Genomic DNA, 18,233 nt, shown 5'->3' with positions numbered 1-18,233 from the left:
AAGAACAGTTTTGGAGAAGTGTTAAGAGTAGTGCTGTTGTTATTAGCACATCTGTTCTACAGATTAATAAAGGACTGGTGTCTTTAGATCTGTCAATCTGTCATTTTTCAAGAGCACTAAATTTTAGATTTTAAAATGAATGAATTTGGCCATTCATGTGAACAACATTTGACATCATAACAAGATCTGGAAAAGTGTTCTTATTAAAAAAATGTGTATGTGCTCAGTACCTACTTTTGAATCCATTCAAACTACTTTCTAAACCATTTTCCCCTGAAGACTGACAGATATAATAATCTACTTTAAAGAGTAGTTGTCTTCAAAACTGTAAAGATGTTTCTGGTTTGGAGTGGGGCAAAAAAAATGTCTCTGGATTTCTGTGAAAACTTATTTTGGAGCTGAGAACTGATATGTAATTAAATGGATTAAATCATATTTCAGTCTAGTATGAATTTATCTAGGCAATAATACTAAACACTGAAAATTGATGTTTAAGCTGAGCATTCTGGCAGACAGACTAACTTCCATGAAGAGTGTGTTTATTTTACCCAAACAGTTGTATCAAAAAACTAAAGGATCAACCTTGTTACTTTCACAACTTTACTATCTTGGCACTCTTGTTTTAAATAACAAATTATGTGCTATAACACTTTACTTATTAAATTGGAACTTCTTAACTTAAGCTTGTATTTATTGTAGAGAGCATGCATCCCCTGGAATTTAGTGCAATACTCATACTGCACTAACAACAATTGTGCCATGATTTTTTTAGGATGGTAAAGTGAAAAACACTTTAATAGGAAGGGTGTAATTATTATGCATTTTTGGAACATTCAGAATATGGTGGGATTATTAGAAACCCTAGTGTTTGCTACAAGTGCCATGCTATTTTTAATAACTATGAGATATAATGAAGTACCCTTTTCTTTTGTATTTGCTTGTAGATGCATGCACTACTTTCAGAAGCAAAGTAATTGGGAGAATTGGGAAGTGCCATTGGCTAAGTAATTACTTAAGGATAGAGTAAAGCACTGAATCACTCAGCCACTTCCTGAAACCCCTGACTTTTTACTCAGTTACAGCACATCAGTAACCTTGGGCAGATCCAGGATTTGGGGGCTGTGGGAATAGTGACCTGCACTGCAGGGTTGACTGTATCTCCCTCAGTTCCACCAAGGCAGGCTGACCACACTGCAAGGGCAACAGTGGAGGGCTTTTAAGTCATGCAAGCAGGTGGGGGCTGCAGAGCTATTCCTACCCCACTGCAGCCAAGCAGCACATGAAGCCAGGCTCAGCTAGAGACAGCAGTGGGAAGGTTCCTGACCCCTGTGCCTGCTCCCAGGTTGGCAGGGAAGAGCATGGGGGGTCAGGCAGGGAGGGTCTGCTGCTGCCACAGTAGCTGGCTGAGCTCAGTACCACATGGAGCCTGGCTGGAGCAAGCAGGAATGGCTCTAGAGCTGCTCTCCACTGCCCCTCCTCTTTCCCCTGGATAGATAGAGACAGCAGCAGTGATGGGCAAGGGAGGTAGTGGGACAGAAGGAGAGGGGAGATAGCACTGAGTACAGAAGAGAAAAGAGGAAGATTCTTACTTGCTCTGGGGACGTGAAAGTAGGTCCCTGGCTGCTGCTCTTCTGACATGGTCAACTGAAAGGGGGTGCGTGTCTGTGCCACTTCATCTCTCCCCCTGCCTCCTCCCCACCTTCACTTCTGTTAGTAGCTGCTTAATTTAAGATAAATCGAGTGTTCAAAACAAAAGGAGGAGTGCCTTCGCTGTTAAAACTGTGACAGATGTGAAGTTCCATCATACCCTATTAAGTCCTGCATGCATTTCCAAGCAATCTTTAGGTCACCTCATCTCTCCCACCAGCTTCATGTGCACAAGTCTTACCTTACTTTCTCCAGCTACAAAGAAGAAACCTGTTGTTGTTTCCCTGTATCAGCTTTTCAGTTTTTTTTACTTTTTCAAATGCTCAATTTTGTCATTAAAATGCATTTTTATTAATTGATTTGTTTAGCACATACTTAAATGATTTTATGAACTGCAATATTGAAGTCATTACTTTGCTACTGAAAGCCAATGTTATTACTGAAGGACTCTGCTCTTTCTTCTCTAGTAAGGAGTTCCTCGATCAGGAACAATTCCTACTCATAATTACCAAGTTTCTTTTTCTTTGATTGAAATTGAGTTGGATGCATAGAATACATGCATGGGAATTTCAATCAATCTTATCCTATGAAATGACCTACAACATGCGTTGTAGCTGTAGATATTGTCCTTTTCCTCAAATTTCATACCTTACTTCCTGATAGAGCTGGCTTTTTTGTAACTCCAGTGTCACACTGGTGAATTATTAATTATATATTTTGTTATTGACTCTGATTCCTTCTAACCTTTGCATAAAAGCTATGTTGGTTATATTTCATTGCTGTACCTCTCCCTAAAAACAAGATGCATCACAGTAAAACAATTGAACAGAAGTCACAATAATATTTCTGAGTAATGACTTTCCCTTTTTAGCTACATCTGGTTTTATGAGAGAGGAGCATAGCTAAATAACAGTATTGGTAGTAATAATAGCTGGGTAATAATTCCTTTCCATGGTACATAAAGAGAATAGAAAAGTAAAACTTAACATGATGGTTCCTTTCTCCTTATGTTTTCATACAATGAATACACATATACTATGTTTCAATATGACTGACATTCATAGTTTAATTGTTGTTCTAATGGTTCTTAAAATAATAATATTCACCCCATAATTGATTGACAAATTGGCAATAGTTTTATAATAACTTTTTGATGAATAATTGTTTCATTATTTTTTCTGTCCCTGCTGTGATGTAACAGCTTTTCTTTGAAATGAGTTATTCTCTTAATATCCTTATCATTCCATCTTTGTTATTTAAATAATAATGAGACATCTTAAATTATTCTCCATAAGTATTCACCCTTGTTTTAATTGGTTATTTCAAAATCTCCAGTGGTAAAAATTTGCTCAGATTCCCTAGAAATTAAAAATGTAACATTCTTAATTGGCTTCTCGTTGCACAGTTTGGGTAATAGCATTTGCTCATTCACCTCAATTTCATCTGTCTGTCGTGGAATAATGACAGTGTTTCATTTTTTGTGAGGTGTTCAATTAGGAAGGCCTGTTCTAAGTAACCATGAGTGAGGGATGAACTATATCAGGATTTCTGCCATTAATTGAACTATTGTTTTGGGGTTTGTGATTCTGCACTCCTTATTTATTGCCACTTTACTCCTGAATCTTTTTCTCTATTTGAATTTGCACTATCATAATTCCTCTAAATTCCATGAGGTCATATTTTGTTTGTAATACTTTAGTAAAAGAAGACACTGACTAATACATAGCCTAGAAAATATTTTTGGGAAGGCCTGTATTAAAACAAAATGAAACCAAAAAACCCTTCAGTATTATCTTTGCTACTAGGCCTAAGTCCTGCTTTGTAGGAGGCAGTAGAAGCAAGAGATTATTCATCATGTGGGAAAGGGCCATGAACATGTCTTTTTTTGTTAGGTAGACAATAATATGCTTAATAAACTCTTAAACTGGCCATTGTGTAGGTTTTGACAGTACCCCAATATGTTCTTGGGGTTCTATGTTGGTCTAAAACATATTACTGGCAAATCTGAAAAGGCTGCGTTCTGACAAAGCAGCTTTCCTCAGAGTAGTGTAAACATCAAATTTTACCAGCCTGATGCATTTAGTGCTTCATGTGAGAAAAGATCTTTGAATTAAATAAATAATAACAAAGTCAAGGTACAGATATTACATCAGGAGGCACTACTTCACAGTCAGGGCGGCTAGGATCTGGAACCAACTTCCAAGAGAAGTGGTGCTGGCTCCTACCCTGGGGGTCTTTAAGAGGAGGTTAGATGAACACCTTGCTGGGGTCATTTGACCCCTGTGCTCTTTCCTGCCATGGCAGAGGGTCGGACTTGTTGATCTGTCAAGGTCCCTTCTGACACTACAAACTATGAAACTATAAAACTATGTACTCTAAGTACTCAGGAATGTGTTGATACTGGCAGTGATGTCCTCATTGGCTGCGGGGGGCAAGGATGTGTCACACAGCCACAGGTAGCCCTCCAGGTGGCAGCAGAGGTTGTGGGACAGCCTGGGCTTGCCCCCCATGTTGTTGTAGCTCAGGGTCCTGTGCCAGGTATACAGATTTGCCTAGGGAACTATGGCAATTAGCAGCAGCTTGACATAGTGGGAAATCCCTTGGTCCACACAAACAACTCTTCGTGCAGTGCCCAGGACACATACAGCAGGGGCATACTTGGTGTGCAGTGGTGGTGCAAGGGTGACCTGGCCCTGGGATGCCTCCCCATAGAAGAGCCCTGTGGGGAGGGTGGAGATGTGGGCAACTACTCGTCTCTGTCATCCAGGAGTCCTGTGCCCCTGAGCCCAGGTGCCATGGGCTGGTAACAGTGCAGCAGAGTAGCTGGCCTGCAGGAGGAAGGGGGGGGACAGGAAGCAGTGGGGTCTGGAGTCATGACAGCAGGTGCTTCCTGGCCTGTTCTGCCCTGGGAACAGGACGGGAGAGGCAGGCTGCCTCCAGCCAGCATTCAGCAGCCTGCTAGCCACAGGGGAGTGAGCAGAGCTGGGGTTTCAGTCAGTTGGCCACCTGGGTCTATGCCTGCCCAGCTGACTTACCATGGTCCCTGGGGACTTGTGCATACCCAACCCCCAATCTGAGGCTGGGCAGTGCACAGACCCTGGTATGGAGCATCTTATCTCTGAAATGTTGTAAACACACACAAATGGTTTCTTTCTCATGGCAGGGCCTGCAGCTGCACTGCATACAGGGCCTGCAGCTGCACGTGGGAGAGAGGCTGCACATGGCAGCTGAGATGTGGCCTCAGGGTTGCCACTTTCCACAGCCAGGGTTCTGTAGATGTGCTGGCTTTGCCAAAGGAGGACCCTGGACAGGAACTTCCTCCTGGACCACCTGGTCATGGCATTGGAGAACCAGCTGGTGGACACTCAGGGCTCATGGGCAGAGAAAATGGCCAAGCAAGACAGGTGGTGGGTGGAGGATGTGGCCCATGAGGAGGTATGGGACTGGGAAGACTGGGAGATCCAGGTGCAACTCCTCACCTTGGAGCATGAGTGGATGGAGGCCCTGTGGGAGCACGGTGCGGTCCTGGTTGGGGCAATGCAGGTCATGGATGACAACCACTGGGCCCAGACACCATTCTGTCCCTGGAGGTCACCTTCATGCTTTTCACTGCCTGGCTCTTGACCCTAGCCCCAGCTGCCACCTGGTCGCCACCTGCTGTAAAGCAGCAGGCCCCTGCCTGGGTCTGGGAGGAGGTTCTGTGCCACCTCCAGCAGCCAGGATCCCCTGGCCCAGCCCCGGCCCTGGGTCCAGCATCACATGTTGACACTGGATTTTAGGAGCCCAGCCCTTTGTTCTGGGCTGGTACAACCCTCAGACTGATCACAACACCTGCCAGTTGATAATAGGTGAATTTATTGATACAGAGTAAGAACAGAAAAGCAACAATACAAACAATCAAATGATTCTAAATCTACCAATCCTAAGGCTGTCATCAGAGTCAAGGTACATCTGGTTAGGATGCAGGTTCTACTCTGAGGCTCTCTCTCCTAGGTGTCAGCAGTCTGGAGATGGGATGCCAAGGCCCACAGCCCCCCTCCAGTGGGGTGCATGAGATAAGCTGCTTGTATGCCCTCTGTCCATGACAGTCTTGGGGACCCTTCCTGGGGGATGGGAAGGGGACCCCTCTCAGGGAGCAAGATGGGGAGGGACAGGGAGGGACCCTTTGTTAATCTCAAGTCTCTGCTTTTATATTTTCCTTCCCCCTTGATGATTCCTGATGACTCTTCATCCATGGCTATCTTTGGTTGGTTGGTTGTCTGTGGCCACACATTCACGTAGCCTTCCAGGCCTTCTCCTAATTTGGTCTGTTCCCCCAAAATCAGGACTTGGCCTCCCCTGCTACTATGGGGCCATTTTGCTGGTGTCACTTATTTTGTGTAATGGGACAGTATGGTATATATTTCTTTGGTTCCCCGGCTGTGTGTCCTTGTTGTGTTAGACAATCTGTCTGCCTTGAAGGCTGTGATCTCATGTTATGGCATGTCCCCTATAATTCTCAGGTTGTCCATCCATTGACTTTGTCGTGCTAGACAGCCGGTCTCCTTCCAAGGGTGGGGTCAGAACCAAGGTTTTAGAAATCCAATTAACCTCTGCTGCCCACCTTGACCCCTGATAATGCATATGTCTATACCTACATGCCAATTCCCCACAAAACAGGCCTTTACATGCCATTTTTAAACCAACACACCCAGCACCCCCTTCCATCCTGGGCCTACCCTCACCACACACCCCAGCTCCCTCTGAGTGTGTAGCTGGAGCTGCCAGCAGCAGGGACAGGACCTCACATTGGCCCTGATAGCCCTGAACACTGCCTTCTGGAGCGGGGGGCACCTGTACCAGGGGAGCACTGGCTGCTGTCATCCCTGACTGAGCCTACCACTTGCCACACTCATCACAGTGTGCATACCCATGAGGGAACAGCCAGAGGTTGGGGTGCTGGCTGCCTGTCCCTCGGGTTTTCCCCTTAGGCACCCCTACCCCACAGTCCCCAGGAAGGCACACAAAGGACATTGTACATAGTTTTCATGGGCAAGAATGTGTTTCATTGTTGGTAGAGGGGTGGGTGGTGGAGGGGCTCTGTTTGTTGAGAAGAGAAGGGGGCTCTGTTAGCGAGGGAGTGGGGAAGGGGGGCTCTGATTGTTGGGGAAGGAGGGGGAGTGAGGTGTCTGTTTGATGTGATAGAAATAAAAACTTGTGAACTAAAGCAGGGAGTGCTGGTGGGGGGTGGTCAGCCAGCACATCCCACATCCAGTGTCCTGGCCCCAGGTGGCAGGTGGGCAGCTTTCCTGGGGTCTTGGATTAGGAGGTTGCAGTGCATTGCTGTTTGGCTAGCAAAGAGGGTGGGGGAGAGGCTGCAAGGGAAAGGCTCCAAGGCCTGTGTCCCTGCAGCAGCCCTGGCCAGGCAGCACCACACTGCAGCCGCTGGATGCAGATGTAAGGAAGCTGAGGGGTGAAGGGAGCCCCCCCCATGCAGACCGAGCCAACAAATTGTGGGGGGTCCCTTACAGTGAGGGGGCTCCATTCCTCCCCTCTTCCCTTCCAGCCACTTCTGGTCACCAACTGTTGGGGGTGGGTGCTAGGGAGAGGGGCCACTCTGGCAGCCTTCTGGGAGGAATGCAGAAGTGCCCCAAGTGGCCAATGTGGGCAGGCTGTGAGCCTTCCCCACCAAACAGTGAACGTCTGTTCAGTTGGCTCCCACTCTACTTATAGTGTTTTCAGTAAAGTGTGATAAGTTACAGTGCTTCTGCCAGGAGCTTTTTGAGTGTCTGTACTTAGCCAAAACCACTAGGTGAAGCAAAGTATAATTGTACATTTACTATATTTTTTAATAAGAAAAGGAAAGATTCAATGTTATAAAGTAACTTGAGGTGCCTGAGCTCTTAATTTTCATTCAGTGGATCATCTTGTTTTATAATGTTTAAATTAGGAACAGCTGCACTCATTCAGCTAAAGTAGGAAATAACCTAAAATTTTGTCCAAAACTAAATTAAAAAACTTTTGGGAACCTTCAAAAAGATGTATTATTGTTTAATGCCTAATTATTATTTAACTTTTCACATGCATTTCCATTTTCTGTTTTGTCTGTGCTTGGAAACAGAAGTACTGACTTATAGTAAAAAGGGCAAGGGCTGTTGCTGTTGGCTTACTCTGATTTGGCTAGAATTATCCTGAAATATCTATCAAGGCAGTTTTGAGACCAGAGAAATTGAGACAAATCTAAATGTCCAGTTCTGAATCTTGCTTCAAACTGAGCTATAGATTTTTTGATGCCTATGGATATAGATATTGATATGTAGATACAGTATTACAGATACTTTCTTCCAATATCCTAGTCACTTATATAGGAGAAGCTGATAGATGGTCCAATATGCTCATTTCCTCCACCAACTCTGTGGTCCTTCAAAATATCTCTCATTACCTAATTAGAATACAAAACTTCTGACAGTCAATGGTGGTCCCATAGGCACAATTGATGAGGAAGACTTGATTTACTTTTAGTATTAACTAGCTTACCTGGTGGGGAGCGAGTTCTACCACAGTTAAATTTCATGTATCCTCAGACTATTTCTCCAGTTTTCTTAAGATGTGTTTGTATCTATGGATTCTTTGCCAAGATAAATGAAAATATAATGCTGTGCTGTATACAATACATTTGAGCACATACAGGCAGCACAATCTTAATTTAGTAGCAATGCAGCCCAACAAAGAAGATGCTATGGCTTTTTGTCCTTACTACTGCTGTAATAATGTATAAGAGCCAATCAGTTTCCCCTGAAGACAGGCTATTATTTGTTAAGTAGGAAAAAGGACCCAGGCTTCCACTGAGTTGGGGAAGGGATCTTCAGGCTAATCCTCAAAGATTAACTGTTGATCACAGGAAGAGGGAACAGCCACCTGCCTTTTCCGTGTTAAGTAAGTAGAATGGTTCTCATTCATCAATTGCCTTGAGAATACTCCTTGCCTAGCTATGTGGGAGTTCACTGTAGTTTGAATGCTTGTTTGTAATGTAAAATGTCTTCAGATCTGTCTTGCTAGTTTGTTCCTCCTATTTAGTCCCAGGCAAATTTATTTTTGTCCTGAGGTTTTCAAGTTCTAGTGACAAGGTCATGTTCAAAACATGGCAGATCCTGGAATTTTTAATAAGTACAGTAAAATAAATGCTGGTGGATCAGATCTGAATAATGCTGGTGGATTAGTGTCATAAGTCATCATGGGTTTTATTTTTAAATGTTACTGCAGGGAATCTTTTGTTTGAGATTGTACACTTGCTGGAAACAGATGATGTCATTTTGCTGGCAAATCCCAGCTGTTACTTGTGATTGGTCCTCATTTTTGGCAAAGTCCCCGGTCTTAAATCAATCACATCTTGGAGATCAGAGTCCATGCAGATCTCATTATGAGAAAAGACACGTACAGTCTACAGCTGAGCACATTGGTATTCCCTTCTGTAGGAGGTGATTCTTTTTTCTGTTCACAGTATCTCTTTTATGTCAGATATTAGGGAAAACAACATCCATATACTTACAAAGTTATTCATAAGATGAAGGATTATTTAACATGAACAAGACAGGTAGAGTCTTTCTCTACAACTGTAACTATCATTCTTTTTATCTGTGAACTAGAGCTACATCCCGACTGCTCCAGTCATATTGCCTTTTCTGAGGTGATATACAATGCTGGCCCAGCTTGAAGTTATTAGCTTCTGCTGGGGCAAAAGAAAGAGATTTAGGGATACATTTGGAGATACATAACCTCAGCATGTTGTGGAGTTCTTTATGAGATCCCTGCATCCAGCACACAGTTGTTATAGGTGCTGGCTGTGAGTGAGCCGGGGGAGGAGTAGGCAGGCAGCTGGTGGTTCGAAAACACATGGACTCATTGCCACAGTTTAAAAGCTGTTCTCCCTGAATATTTGCAGATCTACAATTTTGAAAAGGGAAAGAGAGCGGGAGGGGAGAGGGGGTCAGATGGTGCGATGCATCATCACATATAAAATCATTACATTTTTCTCCAGTTCAAAATAAGCTAGAAGCTTTATTAATATGCTAGGCACCTAGGGCTGTCCAATTTAAGATTGAAGCAAAAACAAATATAACTTCATTGGAATGAGTTAAAAACAATCTTCAGGGCTGTGAAATAGGAGGCTTCGTTACCAAGAGCAACTAACAGACAGCAGAGCTGCAGAACAAAGGCCAGCTTGATTGGTGGAACATCAAGACCATTAAAAAAGAAGAGAGGGTCATTAACACCTGTGGAATTAAGATTTTAGGAGGAATCAGGTAAATTATGAGCCATGAAGTGACTTGACTACCTCAGCACTGCCTGAGTCGAAATGCTGTGGCTACAGCTAGGCACTTGCTTCTAAACTTTAGGTGGAGAAGGAATCAAAGCAGGGTGCAAGTGCACCAGGGCACCCCTCCTAGATCCACCCCTGTCCTTGAAGATTTCTCCATTGAGGGTGTAGATTTCTTTCCTCCATCAGTTTTCATAGAGAAGAATTGCTCTATTATTTTTCTGTAGACAAAAAAAAAGAGTGGAAGCCAAGAGCTGGTATTTTTAGAGGGACGCCATGAGTCTAAAAAGGTTGGGAATCATTATTTAAGAGGAAAGAGTAAGAAACAGGGCATGTGTGAAGTGATCCATACTCTTATCATATCTGTTTTACTTGGAATATCCAAAGCTTTGCTTCAAAATTCTTAGAGTTCATTTAGTATATCAAGTCCCACTCAGCATGCCATGCAAAGAACCTTCCAGTACAAAAAAGCTAAAATATACTTAGAACCACTTTTACCAGTTTCAAGTCATTCATTTAATCACCTTTCTTCCTTGTTATTAAATTCTTAGTAGTAACTAAGCTTAGATTTGGGGTCCAAAATTGTATATGTTATAATAAGGAGGACATTATGCATTTTTATGATGATTCTATAGAAGGCTCTCACTTTTTCTGCTATGCATATAGCTGAGTGTGCATATCCCTGCCATGAGCTGAAAGAGTTTTTTATATCTTAAAAAAAAGTGTGCTTGTGTGTGTGTAGGGAATCCTGCAAGGATTTCAGTTCTTTTCAGTAGGTCAGACACAAGTGTGAACCTTTTCTTGCTTTTAAACCATATAATTTTATGGAGTCTTTAGAGCAGACTTGCTCTTTGCGGGCTGGGATAATAAAAATAATTTGCAAGGATTAATAATCACAAATTTGTAATTCCTAGAGAGAAGGCATCCTTTTAATTATCTCTTTCTCTCTCGTTTGCACTTTCTCTCTCTCTCTGTATGTAAATATATATGCTTGTGTCTGTCACACAAGTTAGCTCAAATGTTCAGTCAATCTTCCTCTACTAGTGGCATGAAGGAAATTAAATGTGGAACGTATAACCCATAGTTTGCACATTGTGTGTGTAAAGAGAGAGAGGGAAAGGAAGAAGAAAAAATAGTTGGCAGCCATAAATGTTTCTTTCATTTTCAATAGAAAGTGAAGATCTATCATTTCCAGCTGAATTCCAATTTTATAGAGTATCTTATTAAAAATTGTGTGTATGTATCACAATAAATTAAAAAGCCACGCAAATATACAATAGGTACAATGAAAAATCTATATCTTAATATAGATATAGATCATATTAGATATATATATAGATATATATATATTAAGATATAGATTTTTCACTGCACCTATTGTATATATGTGTGACTTTTTAATTTATTGTGATTTGGATTTTCTTATTTTTTTTAATTAATCTTTTGAATCCAGTTAGTATACTCTTTCTCAGATCAAGCTCTCAGTGCAGAGTCCTAACAAGTTATGTGGTGCACAAACATATATATTTGACTGTAAGCAAAAAACAGATAGCCTTTTCCAACAATTGGATTTATTCCACTCCAGTGGAAAGCAATGGCATTGTAGGAGCTGTTTCCAAGGTTTTTATTTTTTCCAGGTGAAAAGGAAAACACATAATTTTGAAAACTGATATTCTCCCAGTGATGTTTTACGGAGGAAGAGGAAAACATGCTGAAGTTTGCTTTTTTTAAATCAATCCAGGCTTTCAGACCTCTGAATATTTTCTGCAGTTCCAGCTATTTGTATTATACACACACACACACATTTCATTATATTTTTATTTTGCTGTCTCGATGGTTTGCAGTTAGTGGATTTTAGATTGCATTCTAGCTATTGTACACAGCAGCAAAACAATCCCTGGCTCTCAATAGGTGAAATAGATTATCTTAAAAACCAGAAATGAAGTTGTCCACTACACCTATTAAAAATGTTTTCCACAGGGTCCTTCTAAGAAATAAAACCTAAATATTATTCACAATATTATTTTTTTATGTTCATAGGATAAATATTGCTGCCTTGGTAAATTCCTCTGGTAGTGTTCCCCATAATAAAGGTTAATCTGTATGTCACTTTTAAAGGGCACAATAGTGGGATTGCTTGGTACATTTTGGTAAGACGAGCCTGAGAACAAAAATCATACCTTAGTATTACAGCTGTGCAAAGCTTCAGGTCTGATTCGATTCAGAAGCGTTTCAGCTATATTCAGCAGCCGAATCTCTGAATCTGAATTGAATCAGTAAACCAGTAAAAAGGTCTGAATAAATCTGGAAAAGATTTGGAGAGCTTTAGAGATTCAGGCAGTCCCCACTCACCGCCACAGGGAGCTGGACCCGGACTCCGTGCCAGTAAGTAGGGAGCAGGGGGAGAGGGGCAGCTGGAGAAGGGGGGAGAGGACCATGGGGGGACCCCCACCAGGTGCCATCACCTGCTTGCTCCCTCAGCCCCCATAAGTGCTCCCCAACCCCTGCTCACTCTCCCAGCCCAGTCAATGGCTGCCCCACCCAGCCCCAGCATCCTAGCTCTTAAAAAAAAAAAGCCCTGCACTCACCAGCTGATGCCAACTGTGGGGTTGGAGGTGAGGGGGGGAAATCCCCGCTCCTCCCCACTGCCCTGTGCTATTTGGAGGACTATGCCATGAGCCCCCATCCCCTGCCCACTCTCTCAGTCCCCCCGCATGGCTGCCCCGCCCAGCCCCAGCATCTCAGCTATTTAAAAAATAAAATAAAATAAAGCCCCACACTCCCTGCCTGCTGCAGTGGCCATTGGGGCTTCTGGGGACTCTTGGCAGAGCCCCCCACACAGTGGGTGGCAGCGGGGATTGCCCTCTCACCTGGCAGCAGAAGGTGAGTGCAGGGCTTTTTTTTTTTTTTAAAGAGCTGAGGCTGGGGCCAGGTGGGGCAGCCATTGATGGGACTGGAAAAGCAGGTAGGGGATGGGGGCTCATGGAAGAGCCCCCCACACAGTGGGGGGCAGTGGGGGGATAGCAGTGATGGCCGCCCCACCTGACAGCAGGTGGTGAGTATGGAGCTTTTTTTTAAAAAAAAAAAAAGAGCAGGGATGCTGGGGCTGGGAGAGCAGGTGGGGGATGGGGCCTGTTTGATTCAGAGATTCGGCCAATTCAGCGGTGGCTGAATCGATTCGAGAAAGTGATTTGAATCACTGAATCCAATCACTGTCCCCCGAATTGGCCAAATCCAAATCTGAAGCAAATACTAGCCACTTCACACAGGTCTACTTAGTATCCAAGAAAAAGTAAATACAAAATAATTGGGTGGATAATGTTATCTGCCTCAAATAACCACAGTGTTATGACTGTGGTTTTTCAGGCCAAAATAAATAAATAAAAAATAGCTGTCTGAAAATAAACTCACCACTGTCCAATTGGTACTTGACAAAATGAATGTGATGGCAGGAAAGTACTTCACATACACCAAAAGCAAACACATAGGCCATGTCCAGATGAGTACATATGTTTGGTTCCCCAGGGACAAGTAGCAGCAGTGCACCTTGCACTGCTGCTACTTGTCCCTGGGGAATGCTCGTGCCACGCATACTTTGGCACACAGCAAGTCACCCCAAGGGCAGTAAGGGAGGCTGTCCCCAGTAGCCTTACCTGGGCCCTAGGGGCCTCCTGGGGCTGCAGCAGTAGTGATCCTGCCAGGCAGAGCCTGACTGGCAGCCGCAGCACTGCTCCAGTTGGCCTGGCTCCACTTTCCAGAAGCACATACTGCCTGTGTGTGCACTGCTCCTTTTTTTTTTCCCACAGGTGTTTTTTTTACTCCTGGATATCCAGGGGTAAAAAAAAAAAACCATGGAAAAAAATGGAGCAGCACACGCATGGGCAGTGTGCCCTTGCAGCATAGGCGAACACCTGACTATGCAGTATGTGGCGCTGTAGACCTGTTTGTAGTGCCACATACCTCATCACTGGGTGGATGTGCCCATAAAGGAGAAACAGTCAGGGTGGGGAAAAAACCTAAAATACTTCACTCAGACCTCAACATTTCTGAATCCACACATTTCTAATTTAACAAAACTAGGCCATTCAGTTTCTGTTCTTTTAAAGTCCTGGCCTTTCTACTTTTTCTTTTCTTTTATTAGGGGATGTATATTCCAGTAGCTTTTACAGTGGCAGGCAGTGTCATGTTAAAACATGCCATGCCTCTCTGTGCACACTGCATCCTGAACTGGAAACAATAGAGGTTTCAGGGTACCTTTAAACAATGCCAAATCCATGAATATTAAGCGGTTTTGAAGTTGGAACTGCTTCAAAGCAGTGACAGGTTAAGGTTTAATACTGTCTCTGACCTGCACAGCTGTGACTTGCCACTTGAGGGCCTAGTGAGCATAGGCATGTCCAGGAGCCAGGACTCTATCCCCACTCTAGGAGCAGAGCAGCCAAGGGTTCATCACAACAAGAGCACAGAGCCCCCATCAGCTTGTGCCTTGCTCCACACACAAGGCTGCTAGGGGTTAATCACAATGACAAGATGGACTTCAGAGAAGCATGCCTGTCCATGCTCAATACTCTTGGCATGTTTGGTACCAGGCATCCCTTCCTCTCCCCTCCTCCCTGGGAGTACAGAAGGCTGGGGAGGGAAGCCATGCCCTGCTTCCAATTCTCTTGGACAGATCAGAGCCACCTGGATGTTGGCCAAGGGCTTAGCCCTCTGAGTGAAAGCCATGTACCTGGCCGCTGGCCCAGCGGCCCAGATCAGGTCTCCTGGAGCTAACAACATGATGCCCTGTGCACTGGGGTCATACCTACTTGGGGTGGGTGGGGGTGCTGGTTTCAGGCCAGTACCACCCCACAGGCTCAGAGCTTAAGAGGGGAGAGAGTTTGTTAGGGGTAGGGAGGCTGGAAGCCATGCATCTTGGGATGCTGGATGACTGCAAATTGCTCACTCTGTGAAGCAGATTAGCTATACCCTAACTGAGTGGAATGGCTCAAAGATACCTCAACCAAAGTGTATTAATTTTAAGATGCTTAGAAGTTACTTAGCATAGTTTAACACTCTTTAATGTGCGGGTGCTCATTTTAAGTTCCTTTAGAATGGTTTAAAAGTAATATGTAACACCATTCATAGGCATATTAAAGCAGTGTTATGGGTAGGGTGTTTAACACTACTGAGATATTAGAGCACCAAACAAGCCACATGATCTAGAGCTAGATTCTCTCCATGACAAAAATTAACTCTGAGCTTGGTTTGTAATGCAGCTGTCATTAAGCCAGGTAGCTTGGTTTTCCGACCATAGCATAAATTAATATAAACTTCATCAATCTACACCAGCATCATACCATCTGTAGAGACTACGGCTAGGGACAGAAATTACACACAAACCAGTTTAAATGATCAGAAACTGGTTTAAACTTGTAACAGAACAGAAGCTCAATGCACAAAACCAGTTTCAAAATGGCTGAGACTGGTTTAAGATAAACCTGGTTGAATGTAGTATCAGAATTAACTGATTTGGGTCAAACCAGTTTATGAAACTACTGTCCTAGGCCTTCTCCCAGGCCTTCCCTGGTTTGAGTTAAATCACAGACCCCACAGTGTCCCAGCATGCTTTCTAGCCCTGGGCTGGGCTGGGCTGGGCTGTCTGCTCCAGAGAGCAGGGCTGGCTCTGCCCCTCTGCTTCCTATCTGGAGCAGTGAGAACAGGTTGACAAGGGGGAGAGGTGGGCATGCCTGCCTGGGGATGCAGCCCAGTATGCAGAGGGGGTATTGCCCCCCCCTCCCCCTCCCCCCACACACACTCCAGGCAAACCCCAGCTGGGACCAGGGATGGGGGTTAAACACCCCTTCTCCTGCTCAAACTTACTGCTGGCTGCAACTGTGGACTACAAATTCCAGAGGCACCTGGAAGCAGGAAAAGGAAGTGATGAGCAACCCTGCAGAGTCCTGCTGCTGTAATTCTGGACTGCAAATCCTAGAGACCTTGGGGACAGCAGGAAGAAGAAATGAACACACAGCCAGAGAGCTGTACTTTAAATCTGCTGGCTTCTGGCCTGAGCCACTGCAGGCATGTGGCTGCATTTCCTTAATCAAGGTAAATGTCTGCTCACTTCTGTTTCAATTTAATCTGTGCATCTTAGACTAACCTGCAAAGACTGAATCGATTCAGCCTCAGGCTTTTTGACTGTGTGTACTTAGCCTATGTGCCATTTGGGGCTTAACCAGAGTGAATAATGCCACCCATAGGCAGAGGGAGAAAAAATTATTTGGGGGAGGTAAGCATGTAAGTCTGTGGGGGCAGGGGCAGGGGCAGGAGGAGGGGAAAAGGCCATGGTGGGGGAGGGAAGATCAGGGCCCCAGCAATGAGGGAGGGAGTGCAGCACAGGCAGGAGCAGAGGGTGGGGTGAGTAGGGCCCCAGCCAGGCTGGGTGGTGGGACAAGCAGAGGGCCATGGGGCACATCCCTCCCCGTCTGTGCACAGCATTGGTGACACATAGGGGGTGCACGTGGGTACATCTGCCTGTAGCCCACTCCCTTCGCCACCACTGGGGCCTCAATCTTCCCCCCTCCATGGTGGTGAGGAAGAAAGTGCAGCCCTGGCTGCGGCAGGCCTTACACAGCCAGAGTGGGGCATGGGATGAAGCTGTAAACAGCTTGCCCAAGGGGCAGCCCGTGGAGGGAGGGGGTGGCTTCACACACCCTCGGAGGGCATGGGGGGGGTGTCCCAGATTTGCACAGGGGTGACAATGGGCTGCCATTGTGGGCTGGGGCCGGGGTAGCTCCAGGCTCTTCCCAGCGGGGGGCTGGGCTGCACTGCACTTGGGGTGGGTGGTGGTGGTGCTGGGAGGAGGGATTGGGGGGGCTATGAAAAATTTTGGGGTGGCTGCAGCCCCCCATAGCCCTCCTCCCAGTGCTACTGCCCACCCCAAACATGGCCCAGCTCAGCACTGCCCCGTTGGGAAGAGTCCAGCACAGCCCCAGCCCACAGTAGCAACCTGTCCCACCTTGTGTGGATCCAAGGGCACAGCCCCACCACATCCTCCCAGAATGTGTGTAACAGAAGGAGCCACACCCCCAAGATGAGCTGCTCGTGGCTCCGTCCCCACCCCAGCTGTGCAGCACCTGCCTTAGCCCAAACCTCATTCCCTCCCTCATCGCTGTGTGCACGCCCCTCCCCACCCCTGCTGCAGCTGCTGGAAACCCGTGGCTGCCTTGTGGCCCTACTGCTGCCCTGAATTTGGTGAGGCTAAGCCCCATAATCCCCCCCTTTCCACCGCCTGTGATGCCACCAATGCCACCCTTCCCCTTCCCAAAACATGCAGAAAGAAAGAAACAGGTGGCCTATGAAACAATGTCTGTATTTAATCGTTGTCTGCAACAACAATTCAAGAACTTTTTGGTTTTTAGGTTAACATAGTTTTTCTTCTCATTAAAATATCTTTTTAAGTAACAGGCTAATGAGGCTGGGCTCTTTCTGCTCTGGTGTTTGCAAGAAAAGAATGTTCTAATAAAGACTTCGTAATTTTTTTAAAACTGATTCTCACGAGTCTACAACAAACATTTAACTAACAAAGAAAGCCCTGGCACTGTCCAACCCACTTCAAAGAGCTGTACAGGCTTGTCTGGCAGCATTAGTGGATGTTGACATCTGTGGTAAAGGGGGTAGAATTGGTTGAAACATAATATGTTAGTTTGGTGAAACCACAGGAAATTGAAATATTCTTAAACACTTGCTTAAATAGAGTTTACAGAGGCTGCCACACAAGCGGCTGCTTAATCTGCCATTATACAAAACTTTTCCAAGTAGGCAGTCACCTGGAAGACTACAATAGCCCACCAGCAAGAGCTAGTTCATAAGAAAGACAGGACTTGATGGGCAGTTTCAAATATGTATCTTCTTATTTGATAATGTGAGGCCAAGAACGCACAGAGGGGATAAGGAGGCTAAAACTTTAAGCAGAGTGATTCATGGACAAATACATTGTCAAAAATAGTGTGAGTTAGAACTGACAGAAAAACAAAACCTGAGGTTTATTTTCCTTGGGTGACTGGCTACCTAATCTCTTAATTTGGGTAAGTGATATAAAAATTACAAACTTCAAAATGTGGTGTTCAGCAAGTAATTTTCACTAATATTTCATCCTTGTTTTTTGGGTTTTGGGTTTTTTTTTACAAGCTGAAGAGCTGGTTCAAAAGTATCAAATTTTGCCAAAAAACAAGTTGATATTTTCACAAAAATCTTGAGCCCTTTTACACCTGGTGTTAGTATTCTGTTTCATGCTTCAGAATTACAA

Source organism: Alligator mississippiensis, chromosome 3 (assembly GCF_030867095.1).
Source record: "Alligator mississippiensis isolate rAllMis1 chromosome 3, rAllMis1, whole genome shotgun sequence".
NCBI lineage: Eukaryota > Metazoa > Chordata > Crocodylia > Alligatoridae > Alligator > Alligator mississippiensis.
This window is presented reverse-complemented; position numbering follows the sequence as displayed.